This window comes from Amaranthus tricolor, chromosome 2, assembly GCF_026212465.1.
Source record: "Amaranthus tricolor cultivar Red isolate AtriRed21 chromosome 2, ASM2621246v1, whole genome shotgun sequence".
Lineage (NCBI taxonomy): Eukaryota > Viridiplantae > Streptophyta > Magnoliopsida > Caryophyllales > Amaranthaceae > Amaranthus > Amaranthus tricolor.
Window position 1 is genome coordinate 18,075,213 of NC_080048.1, and position 19,285 is coordinate 18,094,497.

Consider the following 19,285-nt stretch of genomic DNA (forward strand, 5'->3'; position numbering starts at 1 on the left):
GATCCTTGTTCATTCTTCAATGATCATTGATCCTTGTTCATTCTTCATCGTTCATTCTTCAATGATCATTGATCCTTGTTCATTTTTCATCGTTCATTCTTCAATAATCATTGATCCTTGTTCATTCTTCATCGTTCATTCATTATTGATCATTGATCCTTGTTCATTCTTCATCGTTCATTCTACAATGCTCATTGATCCTTGTTCATTCTTCATCGTTCATTGTTCATTGATCATTGATCCTTGTTCATTCTTCAATGATCATTGATCCTTGTTCATTCTTCATCGTTCATTCTTCAATGATCATTGATCCTTGTTCATTTTTCATCGTACATTCTTCAATAATCATTGATCCTTGTTCATTCTTCATCGTTCATTCATTATTGATCATTGATCCTTGTTCATTCTTCATCGTTCATTCTACAATGATCATTGATCCTTGTTCATTCTTCATCTTTCATTCTACAATGCTCATTGATTCTTGTTCATTTTTCATCGTTCATTGTTCATTGATCATTGATCCTTGTTCATTCTTCATCGTTCATTCATTATTGATAGATGATCATTGTTCATTCTTCATCGTTCATTCTACAATGCTCATTGGCCCTTGTTCATTCTTCATCGTTTATTGTTCATTGATGATTGATCCTTGTTTATTCTTCATCGTTCATTCATTATTGATCATTGATCCTTGTTCATTCTTCATCGTTCATTCTTCAATAATCATTGATCCTTGTTCATTCTTCATCGTTCATTCTACAATGCTCATTGATCCTTGTTCATTTTTCATCGTTCATTGTTCATTGATCATTGATCCTTGTTCATTCTTCATCGTTCATTCATTATTGATAGATGATCCTTGTTCATTGTTCATCGTTCATTCTACAATGCTCATTGATCCTTGTTCATTCTTCATCGTTTATTGTTCATTGATGATTGATCCTTGTTTATTCTTCATCGTTCATTCATTATTGATCATTGATCCTTGTTCATTCTTCATCGTTCATTCTACAATGCTCATTGATTCTTGTTCATTTGTCATCGTTCATTGTTCATTGATCATTGATCCTTGTTGATTCTTCATCGTTCATTCTACAATGCTCATTGATCCTTGTTCATTCTTCATCGTTCATTGTTCATTGATCATTGATCCTTGTTCATTCTTCAATGATCATTGATCCTTGTTCATTCTTCATCGTTCATTCTTTAATCATCATTGATCCTTGTTCATTCTTCATCGTTCATTCTACAATGCTCATCGATCCTTGTTCATTCTTCATCGTTCATTGTTCATTGATCATTGATCCTTGTTCATTCTTAAATGATCATTGATCCTTGTTCATTCTTCATTGTTCATTCATTAATGATCATGGATCCTTTTTCATTCTTCATCGTTCATTTTTCAATGATCATTGATCCTTGTTCATTCTTCATCGTTCATTCATTATTGATCATTGATCCTTGTTCATTCTTCATCGTTCATTCTTCAATGATCATTGATCCTTGTTCATTCTTCATTGTTCATTGATCATTGATCCTTGTTCATTCTTAAATGATCATTGATCCTTGTTCATTCTTCATTGTTCATTCATTAATGATCATGGCTCCTTTTTCATTCTTCATCGTTCATTTTTCAATGATCATTGATCCTTGTTCATTCTTAATCGTTCATTCATTATTGATCATTGATCCTTGTTCATTCTTCATCGTTCATTCTACAATGCTCATTGATCCTTGTTCATTCTTCATCATTCATTCATTATTGATCATTGATCCTTGTTCATTCTTCATCGTTCATTGTTCATTGATCATTGATCCTTGTTCATTCTTCATCGTTCATTCTACAATGCTCATTGATCCTTGTTCATTCTTCATCGTTCATTGTTCATTGATCATTGATCCTTGTTCATTCTTCAATGATCATTGATCCTTGTTCATTCTTCATCGTTCATTCTTTAATGATCATTGATCCTTGTTCATTTTTCATCGTACATTCTTCAATAATCATTGATCCTTGTTCATTCTTCATCGTTCATTCTACAATGCTCATTGATCCTTGTTCATTCTTCATCATTCATTCATTATTGATCATTGATCCTTGTTCATTCTTCATCGTTCATTGTTCATTGATCATTGATCCTTGTTCATTCTTCATCGTTCATTCTACAATGCTCATTGATCCTTGTTCATTCTTCATCGTTCATTGTTCATTGATCATTGATCCTTGTTCATTCTTCAATGATCATTGATCCTTGTTCATTCTTCATCGTTCATTCTTCAATGATCATTGATCCTTGTTCATTTTTCATCGTACATTCTTCAATAATCATTGATCCTTGTTTATTCTTCATCGTTCATTCATTATTGATCATTGATCCTTGTTCATTCTTCATCGTTCATTCTTCAATGATCATTGATCCTTGTTCATTCTTCATCGTTCATTCTACAATGCTCATTGATCCTTGTTCATTTTTAATCGTTCATTGTTCATTGATCATTGATCCTTGTTCATTGTTCATCGTTCATTCATTATTGATAGATGATCCTTGTTCATTCTTCATCGTTCCATCTACAATGCTGATTGATCCTTGTTCATTCTTCATCGTTTATTGTTCATTGATGATTGATCCTTGTTTATTCTTCATCGTTCATTCATTATTGATCATTGATCATCGTTCATTCTTCAATGATCATTGATCCTTGTTCATTCTTCATCGTTCATTCTTCATTGATCATTTATCCTTGTTCATTCTTCATCCTTCATTCTTAAATGATCATTGATCCTTGTTCATTCTTCATTGTTCATTCATTAATGATCATGGATCCTTTTTCATTCTTCATCGTTCAATTTTCAATGATCATTGATCCTTGTTCATTCTTCATCGTTCATTCATTATTGATCATTGATCCTTGTTCATTCTTCATCGTTCATTCATTATTGATCATTGATCCTTGTTCATTCTTTATCGTTCATTCTACAATGCTCATTGATCCTTGTTCATTTTTCATCGTTCATTGTTCATTGATCATTGATCCTTGTTCATTCTTCATCGTCATTCTACAATGATCATTGATCCTTGTTCATTCTTCATCGTTCATTCTACAATGCTCATTGGCCCTTGTTCATTCTTCATCGTTTATTGTTCATTGATGATTAATCCTTGTTTATTCTTCATCGTTCATTCATTATTGATCATTGATCCTTGTTCATTCTTCATCGTTCATTCTTCAATGATCATTGATCCTTGTTCATTCTTCATCGTTCATTCTACAATGCTCATTGATCCTTGTTCATTTTTAATCGTTCATTGTTCATTGATCATTGATCCTTGTTCATTCTTCATCGTTCATTCATTATTGATAGATGATCCTTGTTCATTCTTCATCGTTCATTCTACAATGCTGATTGATCCTTGTTCATTCTTCATCGTTTATTGTTCATTGATGATTGATCCTTGTTTATTCTTCATCGTTCATTCATTATTGATCATTGATCATCGTTCATTCTTCAATGATCATTGATCCTTGTTCATTCTTCATCGTTCATTCTTCATTGATCATTTATCCTTGTTCATTCTTCATCCTTCATTCTTAAATGATCATTGATCCTTGTTCATTCTTCATTGTTCATTCATTAATGATCATGGATCCTTTTTCATTCTTCATCGTTCAATTTTCAATGATCATTGATCCTTGTTCATTCTTCATCGTTCATTCATTATTGATCATTGATCCTTGTTCATTCTTCATCGTTCATTCTACAATGCTCATTGATCCTTGTTCATTCTTCATCGTTCATTGTTCATTGATGATTGATCCTTGTTCATTCTTCAATGATCATTGATCCTTGTTCATTCTTCATCGTTCATTCTTAAATGATCATTGATCCTTGTTCATTTTTCATCGTTCATTCCTCAATAATCATTGATCCTTGTTCATTCTTCATCGTTCATTCATTATTGATCATTGATCCTTGTTCATTCTTCATCGTTCATTCTACAATGCTCATTGATCCTTGTTCATTCTTCATCGTTCATTGTTCATTGATCATTGATCATTGTTCATTCTTCAATGATCATTGATCCTTGTTCATTCTTCATCGTTCATTCTTCAATGATCATTGATCCTTGTTCATTTTTCATCGTACATTCTTCAATAATCATTGATCCTTGTTCATTCTTCATCGTTCATTCATTATTGATCATTGATCCTTGTTCATTCTTTATCGTTCATTCTACAATGCTCATTGATCCTTGTTCATTTTTCATCGTTCATTGTTCATTGATCATTGATCCTTGTTCATTCTTCATCGTTCATTCATTATTGATAGATGATCCTTGTTCATTCTTCATCGTTCATTCTACAATGCTCATTGATCCTTGTTCATTCTTCATCATTTATTGTTCATTATTGATTGATCCTTGTTTATTCTTCATCGTTCATTCATTATTGATCATTGATCCTTGTTCATTCTTCGTCGTTCATTCTTCAATGATCATTGATCCTTGTTCATTCTTCATCATTCATTCATTATTGATCATTGATCCTTATTCATTCTTCATCGTTCATTCTACAATGATCATTGATCCTTGTTCATTCTTTATCGTTCATTCATTATTGATCATTGATCCTTGTTCATTCTTCATCGTTCATTCTACAATGATCATTGATCCTTGTTCATTCTTCATCGTTCATTCTACAATGCTCATTGATTCTTGTTCATTTTTCATCGTTCATTGTTCATTGATCATTGATCCTTGTTCATTCTTCATCGTTCATTCTACAATGCTCATTGATCCTTGTTCATTCTTCATAGTTCATTGTTCATTGATCATTGATCCTTGTTCATTCTTCAATGATCATTGATCCTTGTTCATTCTTCATCGTTCATTCTACAATGCTCATTGATCCTTGTTCATTCTTCATCGTTCATTGTTCATTGATCATTGATCCTTGTTCATTCTTCAATGATCATTGATCCTTGTTCATTCTTCATCGTTCATTCTTAAATGATCATTGATCCTTGTTCATTCTTCATTGTTCATTCATTAATGATCATGGATCCTTTTTCATTCTTCATCGTTCATTTTTCAATGATCCTTGAACCTTGTTCATTCTTCATCGTTCATTCATTATTGATCATTGATCCTTGTTCATTCTTCATCGTTCATTCTACAATGCTCATTGATCCTTGTTCATTTTTCATCGTTCATTGTTCATTGATCATTGATCCTTGTTCATTCTTCATCGTTCATTCATTATTGATAGATGATCCTTGTTCATTCTTCATCGTTCATTCTACAATGCTCATTGATCCTTGTTCATTCTTCATCATTTATTGTTCATTATTGATTGATCCTTGTTTATTCTTCATCGTTCATTCATTATTGATCATTGATCCTTGTTCATTCTTCGTCGTTCATTCTTCAATGATCATTGATCCTTGTTCATTCTTCATCATTCATTCATTATTGATCATTGATCCTTATTCATTCTTCATCGTTCATTCTACAATGATCATTGATCCTTGTTCATTCTTTATCGTTCATTCATTATTGATCATTGATCCTTGTTCATTCTTCATCGTTCATTCTACAATGATCATTGATCCTTGTTCATTCTTCATCGTTCATTCTACAATGCTCATTGATTCTTGTTCATTTTTCATCGTTCATTGTTCATTGATCATTGATCCTTGTTCATTCTTCATCGTTCATTCTACAATGCTCATTGATCCTTGTTCATTCTTCATAGTTCATTGTTCATTGATCATTGATCCTTGTTCATTCTTCAATGATCATTGATCCTTGTTCATTCTTCATCGTTCATTCTACAATGCTCATTGATCCTTGTTCATTCTTCATCGTTCATTGTTCATTGATCATTGATCCTTGTTCATTCTTCAATGATCATTGATCCTTGTTCATTCTTCATCGTTCATTCTTAAATGATCATTGATCCTTGTTCATTCTTCATTGTTCATTCATTAATGATCATGGATCCTTTTTCATTCTTCATCGTTCATTTTTCAATGATCCTTGAACCTTGTTCATTCTTCATCGTTCATTCATTATTGATCATTGATCCTTGTTCATTCTTCATCGTTCATTCTACAATGCTCATTGATCCTTGTTCATTCTTCATCATTCATTCATTATTGATCATTGATCCTTGTTCATTCTTCATCGTTCATTGTTCATTGATCATTGATCCTTGTTCATTCTTCATCGTTCATTCTACAATGCTCATTGATCCTTGTTCATTCTTCATCGTTCATTGTTCATTGATCATTGATCCTTGTTCATTCTTCAATGATCATTGATCCTTGTTCATTCTTCATCGTTCATTCTACAATGCTCATTGGCCCTTGTTCATTCTTCATCGTTTATTGTTCATTGATGATTAATCCTTGTTTATTCTTCATCGTTCATTCATTATTGATCATTGATCCTTGTTCATTCTTCATTGTTCATTCTTCAATGATCATTGATCGTTGTTCATTCTTCATCGTTCATTCTACAATGCTCATTGATGCTTGTTCATTTTTAATCGTTCATTGTTCATTGATCATTGATCCTTGTTCATTCTTCATCGTTCATTCATTATTGATAGATGATCCTTGTTCATTCTTCATCGTTCATTCTACAATGCTGATTGATCCTTGTTCATTCTTCATCGTTTATTGTTCATTGATGATTGATCCTTGTTTATTCTTCATCGTTCATTCATTATTGATCATTGATCATCGTTCATTCTTCAATGATCATTGATCCTTGTTCATTCTTCATCGTTCATTCTTCATTGATCATTTATCCTTGTTCATTCTTCATCGTTCATTCTTAAATGATCATTGATCCTTGTTCATTCTTCATTGTTCATTCATTAATGATCATGGATCCTTTTTCATTCTTCATCGTTCAATTTTCAATGATCATTGATCCTTGTTCATTCTTCATCGTTCATTCATTATTGATCATTGATCCTTGTTCATTCTTCATCGTTCATTCATTATTGATCATTGATCCTTGTTCATTCTTTATCGTTCATTCTACAATGCTCATTGATCCTTGTTCATTTTTCATTGTTCATTGTTCATTGATCATTGATCCTTGTTCATTCTTCATCGTCATTCTACAATGATCATTGATCCTTGTTCATTCTTCATCGTTCATTCTACAATGCTCATTGGCCCTTGTTCATTCTTCATCGTTTATTGTTCATTGATGATTAATCCTTGTTTATTCTTCATCGTTCATTCATTATTGATCATTGATCCTTGTTCATTCTTCATCGTTCATTCTTCAATGATCATTGATCCTTGTTCATTCTTCATCGTTCATTCTACAATGCTCATTGATCCTTGTTCATTTTTAATCGTTCATTGTTCATTGATCATTGATCCTTGTTCATTGTTCATCGTTCATTCATTATTGATAGATGATCCTTGTTCATTCTTCATCGTTCATTCTACAATGCTGATTGATCCTTGTTCATTCTTCATCGTTTATTGTTCATTGATGATTGATCCTTGTTTATTCTTCATCGTTCATTCATTATTGATCATTGATCATCGTTCATTCTTCAATGATCATTGATCCTTGTTCATTCTTCATCGTTCATTCTTCATTGATCATTTATCCTTGTTCATTCTTCATCCTTCATTCTTAAATGATCATTGATCCTTGTTCATTCTTCATTGTTCATTCATTAATGATCATGGATCCTTTTTCATTCTTCATCGTTCAATTTTCAATGATCATTGATCCTTGTTCATTCTTCATCGTTCATTCATTATTGATCATTGATCCTTGTTCATTCTTCATCGTTCATTCATTATTGATCATTGATCCTTGTTCATTCTTTATCGTTCATTCTACAATGCTCATTGATCCTTGTTCATTTTTCATCGTTCATTGTTCATTGATCATTGATCCTTGTTGATTCTTCATCGTCATTCTACAATGATCATTGATCCTTGTTCATTCTTCATCGTTCATTCTACAATGCTCATTGGCCCTTGTTCATTCTTCATCGTTTATTGTTCATTGATGATTAATCCTTGTTTATTCTTCATCGTTCATTCATTATTGATCATTGATCCTTGTTCATTCTTCATCGTTCATTCTTCAATGATCATTGATCCTTGTTCATTCTTCATCGTTCATTCTACAATGCTCATTGATCCTTGTTCATTTTTAATCGTTCATTGTTCATGGATCATTGATCCTTGTTCATTCTTCATCGTTCATTCATTATTGATAGATGATCCTTGTTCATTCTTCATCGTTCATTCTACAATGCTGATTGATCCTTGTTCATTCTTCATCGTTTATTGTTCATTGATGATTGATCCTTGTTTATTCTTCATCGTTCATTCATTATTGATCATTGATCATCGTTCATTCTTCAATGATCATTGATCCTTGTTCATTCTTCATCGTTCATTCTTCATTGATCATTTATCCTTGTTCATTCTTCATCCTTCATTCTTAAATGATCATTGATCCTTGTTCATTCTTCATTGTTCATTCATTAATGATCATGGATCCTTTTTCATTCTTCATCGTTCAATTTTCAATGATCATTGATCCTTGTTCATTCTTCATCGTTCATTCATTATTGATCATTGATCCTTGTTCATTCTTCATCGTTCATTCTACAATGCTCATTGATCCTTGTTCATTCTTCATCGTTCATTGTTCATTGATGATTGATCCTTGTTCATTCTTCAATGATCATTGATCCTTGTTCATTCTTCATCGTTCATTCTTCAATGATCATTGATCCTTGTTCATTTTTCATCGTTCATTCCTCAATAATCATTGATCCTTGTTCATTCTTCATCGTTCATTCATTATTGATCATTGATCCTTGTTCATTCTTCATCGTTCATTCTACAATGCTCATTGATCCTTGTTCATTCTTCATCGTTCATTGTTCATTGATCATTGATCATTGTTCATTCTTCAATGATCATTGATCCTTGTTCATTCTTCATCGTTCATTCTTCAATGATCATTGATCCTTGTTCATTTTTCATCGTACATTCTTCAATAATCATTGATCCTTGTTCATTCTTCATCGTTCATTCATTATTGATCATTGATCCTTGTTCATTCTTTATCGTTCATTCTACAATGCTCATTGATCCTTGTTCATTTTTCATCGTTCATTGTTCATTGATCATTGATCCTTGTTCATTCTTCATCGTTCATTCATTATTGATAGATGATCCTTGTTCATTCTTCATCGTTCATTCTACAATGCTCATTGATCCTTGTTCATTCTTCATCGTTTATTGTTCATTGATGATTGATCCTTGTTTATTCTTCATCGTTCATTCATTATTGATCATTGATCCTTGTTCATTCTTCGTCGTTCATTCTTCAATGATCATTGATCCTTGTTCATTCTTCATCATTCATTCATTATTGATCATTGATCCTTATTCATTCTTCATCGTTCATTCTACAATGATCATTGATCCTTGTTCATTCTTCATCGTTCATTCATTATTGATCATTGATCCTTGTTCATTCTTCATCGTTCATTCTACAATGATCATTGATCCTTGTTCATTCTTCATCGTTCATTCTACAATGCTCATTGATTCTTATTCATTTTTCATCGTTCATTGTTCATTGATCATTGATCCTTGTTCATTCTTCATCGTTCATTCTACAATGCTCATTGATCCTTGTTCATTCTTCATAGTTCATTGTTCATTGATCATTGATCCTTGTTCATTCTTCAATGATCATTGATCCTTGTTCATTCTTCATCGTTCATTCTACAATGCTCATTGATCCTTGTTCATTCTTCATCGTTCATTGTTCATTGATCATTGATCCTTGTTCATTCTTCAATGATCATTGATCCTTGTTCATTCTTCATCGTTCATTCTTAAATGATCATTGATCCTTGTTCATTCTTCATTGTTCATTCATTAATGATCATGGATCCTTTTTCATTCTTCATCGTTCATTTTTCAATGATCCTTGAACCTTGTTCATTCTTCATCGTTCATTCATTATTGATCATTGATCCTTGTTCAATCTTCATCGTTCATTCTACAATGCTCATTGATCCTTGTTCATTCTTCATCATTCATTCATTATTGATCATTGATCCTTGTTCATTCTTCATCGTTCATTGTTCATTGATCATTGATCCTTGTTCATTCTTCATCGTTCATTCTACGATGCTCATTGATCCTTGTTCATTCTTCATCGTTCATTGTTCATTGATCATTGATCCTTGTTCATTCTTCAATGATCATTGATCCTTGTTCATTCTTCATCGTTCATTCTTCAATGATCATTGATCCTTGTTCATTTTTCATCGTTCATTCTTCAATAATCATTGATCCTTGTTCATTCTTCATCGTTCATTCATTATTGATCATTGATCCTTGTTCATTCTTCATCGTTCATTGTACAATGCTCATTGATCCTTGTTCATTCTTCATCGTTCATTGTTCATTGATCATTGATCCTTGTTCATTCTTCAATGATCATTGATCCTTGTTCATTCTTCTTCGTTCATTCTTCAATGATCATTGATCCTTGTTCATTTTTCATCGTACATTCTTCAATAATCATTGATCCTTGTTCATTCTTCATCGTTCATTCATTATTGATCATTGATCCTTGTTCATTCTTCATCGTTCATTCTACAATGATCATTGATCCTTGTTAATTCTTCATCGTTCATTCTACAATGCTCATTGATTCTTGTTCATTTTTCATCGTTCATTGTTCATTGATCATTGATCCTTGTTCATTCTTCATCGTTCATTCATTATTGATAGATGATCATTGTTCATTCTTCATCGTTCATTCTACAATGCTCATTGGCCCTTGTTCATTCTTCATCGTTTATTGTTCATTGATGATTGATCCTTGTTTATTCTTCATTGTTCATTCATTATTGATCATTGATCCTTGTTCATTCTTCATCGTTCATTCTTCAATGATCATTGATCCTTGTTCATTCTTCATCGTTCATTCTACAATGCTCATTGATCCTTGTTCATTTTTCATCGTTCATTGTTCATTGATCATTGATCCTTGTTCATTCTTCATCGTTCATTCATTATTGATTGATGATCCTTGTTCATTCTTCATCGTTCATTCTACAATGCTCATTGATCCTTGTTCATTCTTCATCGTTTATTGTTCATTGATGATTGATCCTTGTTTATTCTTCATCGTGCATTCATTATTGATCATTGATCCTTGTTCATTCTTCATCGTTCATTCTTCAATGATCATTGATCCTTGTTCATTCTTCATCGTTCATTCTTCATTGATCATTTATCCTTGTTCATTCTTCATCGTTCATTCTTAAATGATCATTGATCCTTGTTCATTCTTCATTGTTCATTCATTAATGATCATGGATCCTTTTTCATTCTTCATCGTTCAATTTTCAATGATCATTGATCCTTGTTCATTCTTCATCGTTCATTCATTATTGATCATTGATCCTTGTTCATTCTTCATCGTTCATTCATTATTGATCATTGATCCTTGTTCATTCTTTATCGTTCATTCTACAATGCTCATTGATCCTTGTTCATTTTTCATCGTTCATTGTTCATTGATCATTGATCCTTGTTCATTCTTCATCGTCATTCTACAATGATCATTGATCCTTGTTCATTCTTCATCGTTCATTCTACAATGCTCATTGGCCCTTGTTCATTCTTCATCGTTTATTGTTCATTGATGATTGATCCTTGTTTATTCTTCATCGTTCATTCATTATTGATCATTGATCCTTGTTCATTCTTCATCGTTCATTCTTCACTGATCATTGATCCTTGTTCATTCTTCATCGTTCATTCTACAATGCTCATTGATCCTTGTTCATTTTTAATCGTTCATTGTTCATTGATCATTGATCCTTGTTCATTCTTCATCGTTCATTCATTATTGATAGATGATCCTTGTTCATTCTTCATCGTTCATTCTACAATGCTCATTGATCCTTGTTCATTCTTCATCGTTTATTGTTCATTGATGATTGATCCTTGTTTATTCTTCATCGTTCATTCATTATTGATCATTGATCATCGTTCATTCTTCAATGATCATTGATCCTTGTTCATTCTTCATTGTTCATTCTTCATTGATCATTTATCCTTGTTCATTCTTCATCGTTCATTCTTAAATGATCATTGATCCTTGTTCATTCTTCATTGTTCATTCATTAATGATCATGGATCCTTTTTCATTCTTCATCGTTCAATTTTCAATGATCATTGATCCTTGTACATTCTTCATCGTTCATTCATTATTGATCATTGATCCTTGTTCATTATTCATCGTTCATTCTACATTGCTCATTGATCCTTGTTCATTCTTCATCGTTCATTGTTCATTGATGATTGATCCTTGTTCATTCTTCAATGATCATTGATCCTTGTTCATTCTTCATCGTTCATTCTTCAATGATCATTGATCCTTGTTCATTTTTCATCGTTCATTCCTCAATAATCATTGATCCTTGTTCATTCTTCATCGTTCATTCATTATTGATCATTGATCCTTGTTCTTTCTTCATCGTTCATTCTACAATGCTCATTGATCCTTGTTCATTCTTCATCGTTCATTGTTCATTGATCATTGATCCTTGTTCATTCTTCAATGATCATTGATCCTTGTTCATTCTTCATCGTTCATTCTTCAATGATCATTGAACCTTGTTCATTTTTCATCGTTCATTCTTCAATAATCATTGATCCTTGTTCATTCTTCATCGTTTATTCATTATTGATCATTGATCCTTGTTCATTCTTCATCGTTCATTCTACAATGCTCATTGTTCCTTGTTCATTCTTCATCGTTCATTGTTCATTGATCATTGATCCTTGTTCATTCTTCAATGATCATTGATCCTTGTTCATTCTTCATCGTTCATTCTTCAATGATCATTGATCCTTGTTCATTTTTCATCGTACATTCTTCAATAATCATTGATCCTTGTTCATTCTTCATCGTTCATTCATTATTGATCATTGATCCTTGTTCATTCTTCATCGTTCATTCTTCAATAATCATTGATCCTTGTTCATTCTTCATCGTTCATTCTACAATGCTCATTGATCCTTGTTCATTTTTCATCGTTCATTGTTCATTGATCATTGATCCTTGTTCATTCTTCATCGTTCATTCATTATTGATAGATGATCCTTGTTCATTCTTCATCGTTCATTCTACAATGCTCATTGATCCTTGTTCATTCTTCATCGTTTATTGTTCATTGATGATTGATCCTTGTTTATTCTTCATCGTTCATTCATTATTGATCATTGATCCTTGTTCATTCTTCATCGTTCATTGTTCATTGATCATTTATCCTTGTTCATTCTTCATCGTTCATTCTTAAATGATCATTGATCCTTGTTCATTCTTCATTGTTCATTCATTAATGATCATGGATCCTTTTTCATTCTTCATCGTTCATTTTTAATGATCATTGATCCTTGTTCATTCTTCATCGTTAATTCATTATTGATCATTGATCCTTGTTCATTCTTCACCGTTCATTCTACAATGCTCATTGATCCTTGTTCATTCTTCATCATTCATTCATTATTGATCATTGATCCTTGTTCATTCTTCATCGTTCATTGTTCATTGATCATTGATCCTTGTTCATTCTTCATCGTTCATTCTACAATGCTCATTGATCCTTGTTCATTCTTCATCGTTCATTGTTCATTGATCTTTGATCCTTGTTCATTCTTCAATGATCATTGATCCTTGTTCATTCTTCATCGTTCATTCTTCAATGATCATTGATCCTTGTTCATTTTTCATCGTTCATTCTTCAATAATCATTGATCCTTGTTCATTCTTCATCGTTCATTCATTATTGATCATTGATCCTTGTTCATTCTTCATCGTTCATTCTACAATGCTCATTGATCCTTGTTCATTCTTCATCGTTCATTGTTCATTGATCATTGATCCTTGTTCATTCTTCAATGATCATTGATCCTTGTTCATTCTTCATCGTTCATTCTTCAATGATCATTGATCCTTGTTCATTTTTCATCGTACATTCTTCAATAATCATTGATCCTTGTTCATTCTTCATCGTTCATTCATTATTGATCATTGATCCTTGTTCATTCTTTATCGTTCATTCTACAATGATCATTGATCCTTGTTCATTCTTCATCGTTCATTCTACAATGCTCATTGATTCTTGTTCATTTTTCATCGTTCATTGTTCATTGATCATTGATCCTTGTTCATTCTTCATCGTTCATTCATTATTGATAGATGATCATTGTTCATTCTTCATCGTTCATTCTACAATGCTCATTGGCCCTTGTTCATTCTTCATCGTTTATTGTTCATTGATGATTGATCCTTGTTTATTCTTCATCGTTCATTCATTATTGATCATTGATCCTTGTTCATTCTTCATCGTTCATTCTTCAATAATCATTGATCCTTGTTCATTCTTCATCGTTCATTCTACAATGCTCATTCATCCTTGTTCATTTTTCATCGTTCATTGTTCATTGATCATTGATCCTTGTTCATTCTTCATCGTTCATTCATTATTGACAGATGATCCTTGTTCATTCTTCATCGTTCATTCTACAATGCTCATTGATCCTTGTTCATTCTTCATCGTTTATTGTTCATTGATGATTGATCCTTGTTTATTCTTCATCGTTCATTCATTATTGATCATTGATCATCGTTCATTCTTCAATGATCATTGATCCTTGTTCATTCTTCATCGTTCATTCTTCATTGATCATTTATCCTTGTTCATTCTTAAATGATCATTGATCCTTGTTCATTCTTCATTGTTCATTCATTAATGATCATGGATCCTTTTTCATTCTTCATCGTTCAATTTTCAATGATCATTGATCCTTGTTCATTCTTCATCGTTCATTCATTATTGATCATTGATCCTTGTTCATTATTCATCGTTCATTCTACATTACTCATTGATCCTTGTTCATTCTTCATCGTTCATTGTTCATTGATGATTGATCCTTGTTCATTCTTCAATGATCATTGATCCTTGTTCATTCTTCATCGTTCATTCTTCAATGATCATTGATCCTTGTTCATTTTTCATCGTTCATTCCTCAATAATCATTGATCCTTGTTAATTCTTCATCGTTCATTCATTATTGATCATTGATCCTTGTTCATTCTTCATCGTTCATTCTACAATGCTCATTGATCCTTGTTCATTCTTCATCGTTCATTGTTCATTGATCATTGATCCTTGTTCATTCTTCAATGATCATTGATCCTTGTTCATTCTTCATCGTTCATTCTTCAATGATCATTGATCCTTGTTCATTTTTCATCGTACATTCTTCAATAATCATTGATCCTTGTTCATTCTTCATCGTTCATTCATTATTGATCATTGATCCTTGTTCATTCTTTATCGTTCATTCTACAATGCTTATTGATCCTTGTTCATTTTTCATCGTTCATTGTTCATTGATCATTGATCCTTGTTCATTCTTCATCGTTCATTCATTATTGATAGATGATCCTTGTTCATTCTTCATCGTTCATTCTACAATGCTCATTGATCCTTGTTCATTCTTCATCGTTTATTGTTCATTGATGATTGATCCTTGTTTATTCTTCATCGTTCATTCATTATTGATCATTGATCCTTGTTCATTCTTCGTCGTTCATTCTTCAATGATCATTGATCCTTGTTCATTCTTCATCATTCATTCATTATTGATCATTGATCCTTGTTCATTCTTCATCGTTCATTCTACAATGATCATTGATCCTTGTTCATTCTTCATCGTTCATTCTACAATGCTCATTGATCCTTGTTCATTCTTCATCATTCATTCATTATTGATCATTGATCCTTGTTCATTCTTCATCGTTCATTGTTCATTGATCATTGATCCTTGTTCATTCTTCATCGTTCATTCTACAATGCTCATTGATCCTTGTTCATTCTTCATCGTTCATTGTTCATTGATCATTGATCCTTGTTCATTCTTCAATGATCATTGATCCTTGTTCATTCTTCATCGTTCATTCTTCAATGATCATTGATCCTTGTTCATTTTTCATCGTTCATTCTTCAATAATCATTGATCCTTGTTCATTCTTCATCGTTCATTCATTATTGATCATTGATCCTTGTTCATTCTTCATCGTTCATTCTACAATGCTCATTGATCCTTGTTCATTCTTCATCGTTCATTGTTCATTGATCATTGATCCTTGTTCATTCTTCAATGATCATTGATCCTTGTTCATTCTTCATCGTTCATTCTTCAATGATCATTGATCCTTGTTCATTTTTCATCGTACATTCTTCAATAATCATTGATCCTTGTTCATTCTTCATCTTTCATTCATTATTGATCATTGATCCTTGTTCATTCTTCATCGTTCATTCTACAATGATCATTGATCCTTGTTCATTCTTCATCGTTCATTCTACAATGCTCATTGATTCTTGTTCATTTTTCATCGTTCATTGTTCATTGATCATTGATCCTTGTTCATTCTTCATCGTTCATTCATTATTGATAGATGATCATTGTTCATTCTTCATCGTTCATTCTACAATGCTCTTTGGCCCTTGTTCATTCTTCATCGTTTATTGTTCATTGATGATTGATCCTTGTTTATTCTTCATCGTTCATTCATTATTGATCATTGATCTTTGTTCATTCTTCATCGTTCATTCTTCAATAATCATTGATCCTTGTTCATTCTTCATCGTTCATTCTACAATGCTCATTGATCCTTGTTCATTTTTCATCGTTCATTGTTCATTGATCATTGATCCTTGTTCATTCTTCATCGTTCATTCATTATTGATAGATGATCCTTGTTCATTCTTCATCGTTCATTCTACAATGCTCATTGATCCTTGTTCATTCTTCATCGTTTATTGTTCATTGATGATTGATCCTTGTTTATTCTTCATCGTTCATTCATTATTGATCATTGATCCTTGTTCATTCTTCATCGTTCATTCTTCAATGATCATTGATCCTTGTTCATTCTTAATCATTCATTCATTATTGATCATTGATCCTTGTTCATTCTTCATCGTTCATTCTTCATTGATCATTTATCCTTGTTCATTCTTCATCGTTCATTCTTAAATGATCTTTGATCCTTGTTCATTCCTCATTGTTCATTCATTATTGATCATGGATCCTTTTTCATTCTTCATCGTTCATTTTTCAATGATCATTGATCCTTGTTCATTCTTCATCGTTCATTCATTATTGATCATTGATCCTTGTTCATTCTTCAATGATCATTGATCCTTGTTCATTCTCCATCGTTCATTCTTCAATGATCATTGATCCTTGTTCATTTTTCATCGTTCATTCTTCAATAATCATTGATCCTTGTTCATTCTTCATCGTTCATTCATTATTGATCATTTATCCTTGTTCATTCTTCATCGTTCATTCTACAATGATCATTGATCCTTGTTCATTGATCATTGATCCTTGTTCATTCTTCATCGTTCATTCAACAATGCTCATTGATTCTTGTTCATTTTTCATCGTTCGTTGTTCATTTATCATTGATCCTTGTTCATTTTTCATCGTTCATTGTTCATTGATCAATGATCCTTGTTCATTCTTCATCGTTCATTCATTATTGATAGATGATCCTTGTTCATTCTTCATCGTTCATTCTACAATGCTCATTGATCCTTGTTTATTCTTCATCGTTCATTCATTATTGATCATTGATCCTTGTTCATTCTTAATCATTCATTCATTATTGATCATTGATCCTTGTTCATTTTTCATCGTTCATTCTTCATTGATCATTTATCCTTGTTCATTCTTCATCGTTCATTCTTAAATGATCTTTGATCCTTGTTCATTCCTCATTGTTCATTCATTATTGATCATGGATCCTTTTTCATTCTTCATCGTTCATTTTTCAATGATCATTGATCCTTGTTCATTCTTCATCGTTTATTCATTATTGATCATTGATCCTTGTTCATTCTTCATCGTTCATTCTACAATGATCATTGATCCTTGTTCATTGATCATTGATCCTTGTTCATTCTTCATCGTTCATTCTACAATGCTCATTGATTCTTGTTCATTTTTCATCGTTCGTTGTTCATTTATCATTGATCCTTGTTCATTTTTAATCGTTCATTGTTCATTGATCATTGATCCTTGTTCATTCTTCATCGTTCATTCATTATTGATAGATGATCCTTGTTCATTCTTCATCGTTCATTCTACAATGCTCATTGATCCTTGTTCATTCTTCATCGTTTATTGTTCATTGATGATTGATCCTTTTTATTCTTCATCGTTCATTCATTATTGATCATTGATCCTTGTTCATTCTTCATCGTTCATTCTACAATGCTCATTGATCCTTGTTCATTCTTCATCATTCATTCATTATTGATCATTGATCCTTGTTCATTCTTTATCGTTCATTGTTCATTGATCATTGATCCTTGTTCATTCTTCATCGTTCATTCTACAATGATCATTGATCCTTGTTCATTTTTCATCGTACATTCTTCAATAATCATTGATCCTTGTTCATTCTTCATCGTTCATTCATTATTGATCATTGATCCTTGTTCATTCTTCATCGTTCATTCTACAATAATCATTGATCCTTGTTCATTCTTCATCGTTCATTCTAGAATGCTCATTGATTCTTGTTCATTTTTCATCGTTCATTGTTCATTGATCATTGATCCTTTTTCATTCTTCATCGTTCATTCATTATTGATAGATGATCCTTGTTCATTGTTCATCGTTCATTCTACAATGCTCATTGATCCTTGTTCATTCTTCATCGTTTATTGTTCATTGATGATTGATCCTTGTTTATTCTTCATCGTTCATTCATTATTGATCATTGATCCTTGTTCATTCTTCATCGTTCATTGTTCATTGATCATTTATCCTTGTTCATTCTTCATCGTTCATTCTTAAATGATCATTGATCCTTGTTCATTCTTCATTGTTCATTCATTAATGATCATGGATCCTTTTTCATTCTTCATCTTTCATTTTTCAATGATCATTGATCCTTGTTCATTCTTCATTGTTCATTCATTATTGATCATTGATCCTTGTTCATTCTTCATCGTTCATTCTACAATGCTCATTGATCCTTGTTCATTCTTCATCATTCATTCATTATTGATCATTGATCCTTGTTCATTCTTCATCGTTCATTGTTCATTGATCATTGATCCTTGTTCATTCTTCAATGATCATTGATCCTTGTTCATTCTTCAT